Below are 6,908 nucleotides of genomic sequence, written 5' to 3' on the forward strand. Positions count from 1 at the left end.
GTGCTGTCTCCCTTCCTTTCTCTCGCCGGCCGCGCGTCCTCATTGGTTAAAGTCAGGAGTCGTTTCGCGAAGGTTCCAGCGTGTTCTAGCGTGGCGCCGTCGTGGCGGCGTAGCCGACGTCCGAGTGCAGAGGAGGGGGACGTGACTTAGTGCACGCAAGGCTACGCCCTTTTCCTCCGGTCAGCAGTAGAACCGACTCGCATGTTCGAGAATCTTCGGCGTGGATGACTCATTCCTTCGGCGCACGCTGTGGCAATGGAGAGAGAGGCACGCGCTCGGCGGGGGCTTTCCCTCTCTCCCGTTGGGCTCGCGCCGGCGAGACGCCGTGCGCGCGGCGGTTTTTCTTTGTTTGTTTCTAAAATGCGCTGAATTTTGTGACAGTGTCATGCGTCCTTCCACGATAGCTTATTGGCTAGGGCGTTTCACAGCCGTGGCGACCAGGGTTCGATCCAGGAGGCGTCTGCCATATTTCAGTGGAGGGGAAATGAGAGCCACTCGAGCTGCTGCTGATGCAATTTGTACTTTTCTAATTGTTCCCTTTCGTTTATTTCAGAAAGAGCCATGCTGCAATCATGCGGAGCAACTCGAAGAATTGCGTGAGGACAATTGCTCTTTAAAGCTTCAAAATGAAAGCTTGAAGAGGGAACTTGAAGAGGCGGAGAAGGCAGCTGGTGAGCTTTTGCTACTTTTGTACTTTCAGCATGCTTCTAACTTTTATTTGCTGCTGCTTTTTTTTAGAGGTTACCACAATACTTGCTCAAGAAAAGGAGTCACTTGGCAGCGGTGACGATAAACGGCGAGCACCAACTTACTGTGTCTCTGCGTTTTGCTGCAGATTGCCTTCCACCGTCTGAACTTTGCGCCCTAAACAAGCGAGCGGACTGCACGAGCCTGGCAAGCGTTGGCTTGCCCTTACCGGCTAAAAGGGGCGGTTTTTCCTTCAGCGGTTGCGGCTATCGGCGGCGGTTTCACCTGACTCCTGACGTCACCGGACGCAATCTATAAAGACAGCGACCCATCGCCTTCGGCCTCACTTGGCAGCGGCGAAGATAAACGGCGAGCACCAACTTACTGTCTCTGCGTTTTGCTGCAGGTTAGTGTAAAAACTGTATCAATTTTATTTTGCCTGTGCTGCTTTTCTGACGTCGTCGCTGCTGCCAGTTGGTGCGCTCTTCCCGTTCATTTTGTGTTTGCGCGTGTTTGCATTGACTTGTCTTCAACCAAATGGCGAAAGACATAGCCAAACTTAAAGAGGAACTGAAGGCTGAACTAGCCAAGATGAAGGAAGAGTACAAACAGGAGGTGAAAGCTTCACGGGAGCGTATCGAAAGAGAGCTTCGAAATGAAATCAGAGATCTAAAGACTGAACAACGAAACATGACAAAAAGCCTTGACTTTGCCCATGACTCTTTAGATGAGCTAACAAAGAAACTTGAGGCTGAAATTTTGAAAAATGTTAAGCTTGAAGAACAGAATCGGGAGCTTCACGCGAGGTGCACGTCACTAGAGTAAAATCAAGATGAACTTATGAAACGCATGGTCCTCATGGAGCAATACTCTAGAAACACAAAAATAGAAATTCATGGTGTTGAGAAACATGATGATGAGAATGTGTTGCAGATTGTCACTAAAATTGGAGAGAAGATTGATGAGCCAATCATTGAAAATGACATTGAATGTTGCCACAGAGTTCCTACTAAAAATCCTGACAAGAGCATACTTGTTGTTCAGTTCAAGTCTCGAGCAAACGTAATAGCGCACTGAGGAAAGGGAAAAGGCCCGTCTAACAAAGGAGGACATTGGGATTGAAAACACGGCACCAATATACATTAATGAGCACCTTTGCCCGGCCCTGAAAAGACTCCTGGGTATGGCTGTAAAGAGGAAGTATGCTCACAACTGGAAGTTAGTGTGGACTTTCAATGGCAAAATTTTTGCTAAGCAGTCCGACACCTCGGATGCTATACAAATAACTTGTGAGGCTGACCTTGGAAAGATTCAGTCAAATCCGTGATTTTGTTGCTACTGCCTAGACACACTTTAATCAAATCAAAATGGAGTATAACAGCTTCGTCCTACCGCTACGCATTCGACCACAGCAACGTTCTCTAAAAACAGTATTACACTTTAATGCTCGTTCTGCTCATGGAAAGCACGATGACATTATTTGTTTATTAAGTCAGTTTTCTTTTAAATTCAGGATAATCATGATGACTGAAACCTGGTACTATGAAGGCTGCGATATGCTTCATCTTGATGCGTATAATAATTTTTTCATGAATCGTGAAATTCGACGTGGTGGTGGTGTTGCGATTTATGTACAGTTGTGTACAAAGTGCGAACTTCTTCCGGAATTTTGCAAGGTTACGAATGAATATGAGTTTCTCACTGTAAAAAATAACTTGGAAATTATAACTTATTTATCGTCCACCTCAAGGAAACTTGGTACCGTTTTTTGAATTTTTTGATCGGCTCCTGGAGTATGTTCGAAGCAATAACTTTCAGTTAACTTGTGGAGGAGACTTCAATATAAATACTTTGCTTAATACTCCAAATGTTGTTGACTTTACAACTCGTATTCATTCTCTGGGTTTCATAAGCGTGATTAATACACCAAGGCGTGTCACTTTATCCACTTCATCTGCACTGGATTTGTTCATTGTCAACTCTGAAACCTCGATTCACAGTGCTGGCACAGTTACATCTGACATCAGTGATCATTGCCCAATTTTTATGTTTTGTGACCCTCTAATGAATGTGGAAAGTACCTCTGAGGAGATAACTGTCCAGCATATGACTGATGATTCCCTGAGGGCGTTTCAGCATGACATTAGCCAACAAAACTGGTCCTCGGTGTATTGCAAAGCGAATGCCAGTGAGGCGTATTTAAGTTTTCTTGAAATTATTACTCAAATCTATTCCAAACACTTCCCAATAAAAACCTTTAAGGTATCAAAAAAGATAAGAAAACCTTGGGTGACCCATAATCATTTAAAAGCTATAAAGCAGAAAAATGCTCTTTTTCATGCATTTCTGAAAATTCGAAGTCCTGAGGCGTTAAAAAAATTCAAAACTGCCAGAAATAAATTAAATGCTGAACTCCGACGAGCAAAGGTTGCTTACTATGGGAAAACGTTTTGTAAACATCTATAGACACCAACCAGCTGCAGCGTGGAGAGTAATAAATAGTGCACTAGGAAGAGATAAAAAAGATGCACTCCCTGATCAAATGATTTATAGAAACCACCCCGTTACCGGTCCTGCTCTTGCCGGCTTTTTCAATAAACATTTCATCGGATCTTGTGCACACGCTAGCAGTTACATAACTAGCGAAGATATAGGACACTCACGGGCTGAAAGTGTATTTCTTCAGCCAACAGATCAGGCAGAAGTGTACAGAACGTTTATGTCCCTGAACAATAGTAAAGCACTTGATGTTGATAATATCCAAATTAAACCCATTAAGTATATTTTAGAGTACATAACTGCTCCACTTACATATATTTTCAACCTATCTATTGAATCGGGAGAATTTCCCGCTGCAATGAAGAAGTCTACAGTGTCAGTTATATATAAAGGAGGCGATAAAAACTTACCAAAAAATTACCGTGCAATATCAATAATACCTACGTTTGCTAAAGGTTTCGAAAGGATATTGCACTATCGTTTTAACCGATTCTTTGAGAAGAATCATCTCATTTCTGATGCACAATTCGGCTTCAGAAAAGGACGTTCAACTGAGCTAGCTTTATTGGGGTTAAAGGAACACGTGCTGCATAATATACAAATGAAACTAATAACCCTTGGCCTCTTCATAGACTTTAGTAAGGCTTTTGATTCCCTTGATCATAGTATCCTAACTCAAGCTCTCAGTCTATGGGATTCGTGGCAACCCTTTATCTTTATTAAAATCTTATTTAGCTGACAGGCAACAGTGTGTATGTATTCGAAACCACCAATCATCTCTACTACCCATAATCAGAGGCGTACCTCAGGGAAGTGTACTAGGCCCTCTGCTATTTAATGTCTACATAAACAGTATTGTGAACATTGACCAAGGTTTAAAATTCATTATTTACGCTGATCACTGCACGATTTTGTTCTCTGGTCCTGATGTGAATGAACTAGTCACCAAGTGTAATCAACTTCTTAATCGGCTTCATGAATGGTCTGATATTAATCTACTAAAAATTAATCCTGCAAAAACAAAAGTTATGTTATTTTGTGCAAGAAACAAAAATTTTCGTCTAGAATAAAAGGTTACTTGTGGTGGTGAAGAAATTGAAATTGTTCACGAACACACCATACTAGGTGTAACTTTTTCTTCACACCTTACATGGGATTCGCATGTTGAGAAGATAATAAAAAACCTCTCGTTGGTAACAGGTGCAATTGCTCGTTGCCGCGCGTTCCTTCCTGGTAGAATAAAGCTACAAATATATAATGCATTATTTGTCTCGCAAATAAGCTATTGCTCATTAGTCTGGTTGACAACAACTAAGCCGAACCTAGAAAGAATTTACCTTCTGCAAAAGAAAGCGATACGTCACATTGCCAATCTTGATTACCTAAGCCACACACGGCAAGCTTTTGAAACATTCAGTGTGCTAAAAATTCAAAGTATGTATGAAATCCGAATATTGCTTTCATTTCATCTGTCGTCATCCTTTAGGTCTACGATAGAAGGCACTGCGCTATTGAAACAGAACGATCACACAGTTAATACTCGCAACACAGACACTTGGTTTGTTCCCCATTTTCGCACTGACTATAAGTTCCAAGCATTACAGCACAATCTTCCAGTAATTTTAAATAGATATAAAGACATAAATAACCCTACTAAGAAAGCATTGCGTGAATTATTTCTTCAAAAATAATTCCTGACGTATAATTCGCGCCCAAGTACAGCTGCTCCCTTGTATCTTATGCAAAGATGTTTTCTGTATTTCCCTATTGTAATCTGTTGATGATTTTGTGCTTTCTGGATGTCCTGTTTTTGTGAAAACTGTAACCTGACTATGTGTTCGTTTTTATTTTTTGTGTGTATGTCAATGTTCTCAACAAAGTCTGCTCCTATGCCTTGTAACGGCTGCCTGGGCCTCGTCAAGCTCGATACCTACAGCTTTTAGTCCAGGCAGCCGCCAGAATTTTCTGGAAAATAAATGAAATTGAAATTGAAATTGAAGCTGTTATATAATTGTTGTGTCCCCTTATCGCTTTTGTGTGTGTGCGCCCCCTCCTAACGACCACTCGCATTCCCCTCCTAACGACAGTTCGCATCCTCCTCCTAACGACCACTCAATCCTCCTCCTAACGACACTTGCCCCTCGTCGCACGCTGTCGCCGGATGCCCCCCCACGGTGCGCCCCCGCACCCTCCTCCTGTTCTGGGAAGCCACTCCCTCCCGTGGACGCTTCTCGGCTCCCCCCTTTCTTCGGGCGGCCAGTTCGGCTCCTGCCTCGGTCGACGCTGGTCGCACCCTCATCGGCTTTAAATAAACGAAGTCTTAAAGTACCGTGTGCGTCTTTCGCTGCATTCAACACAGCGACCGGACACGACAGTGGCGACGAGAAAGTGGATTCGACCCGCGCTACGCAACGCTATTGACAAGCCATGGCTACGCGAGGGTTTCCCAATCAGATACCAGAATTCAACGGCTCATCGTGGTCATCGTGGGTTGGACGCCTTCAGTTCTACTTTGAAGCTAACAACATCACAGACCCAGCCTTGAAGAGGGCCAACCTGCTGACGCTGTGCGGGGAGCAGACCTACGATACTGTCTGCGCCCTTATTCAGCCAAGCACACCAGCGGCAGTGTCTTACGACGACATCGTAAAAGCGCTGCAAAAGCACTACGACCCAAGGCCATCCGAGGTCTACAGCCGGGCTCGCTTCCAACGACGAGATCAACTGGGAGGAGAAACTGTGAGCGCCTACGTAGCCGCGCTCAAGAAGCTCGCTGCCGACTGCAATTTTGGAACGCTGTCGACAACAGCTACCGGGCAGGAGGGAGACGCAGCTTCTTCTGCTAACACCACCATGCTTCCCTTGGACGTGATGTTACGCGACAGATTTGTGTGCGGACTGAGTGACGAGTCACTGCAGCAGCGCCTGTTCGCTGAGAAGGACCTCACATTCAGCAAAGCTTACGACATCGCCGTTCGAGCGGAGAGCGCCGGTCACCAGCAGAGAGGGATTCGCCGGAACACCGAGCCGGTACACCAGACAAGCAACCAGGTGCGCAAGCCTTCTGTTGTTGTAAAATCGGTCAAAAAGGCACAACGCTGCTGGCGGTGTGACGACCAACACAACCCCCAGGGATGTCGATTCCAGTCAGCCACGTGTAATTTTTGCCACAAGCGAGGGCATATCGAAAGAGCATGCATTACGAAACGGATACTTGCCAAGATAAAGTCACCTTCCCAGCCTAATCACAGCGTCAACGCCTCAGAGAATACGCCGCTATCTGATCTCCATGGAACAACATCAGCAACACCATCTGTGTTGTACGACCTGAACACCATGAATCTCGGCACGCGACCGAAGATTTCTACAGAAGTAAGCGTACATCACCAGCTGATTAAGTTCGAGGTGGACTCCGGCGCAGCCTGTACTCTGATCAGTGAGGACACGTTCCGAACTTCATGGCCATCTGACGCACCCGCCCTGCAACAAGACGACACGCACCTGCGAACGTGGTCAGGACAGAATCTGCCACTATTGGGCTCTGCCAACGTGCAGGTTAACTACAACGGCCAGACCCATACGCTACCTCTGCTTGTTGTGAAGGGCACAGGATCAAGCCTTCTAGGGAGAAATTGGTTTTCTCCACTAGGCGTGATGATATGCGGTAAACATCAAAACGCCGATGCGCTAAGCCGTCTGCCACTAGACGCAACTGTTGACGA

Source organism: Amblyomma mixtum, chromosome 1 (assembly GCF_055824585.1).
Source record: "Amblyomma mixtum isolate Tamu chromosome 1, ASM5582458v1, whole genome shotgun sequence".
NCBI classification, from domain to species: Eukaryota; Metazoa; Arthropoda; class Arachnida; order Ixodida; family Ixodidae; genus Amblyomma; species Amblyomma mixtum.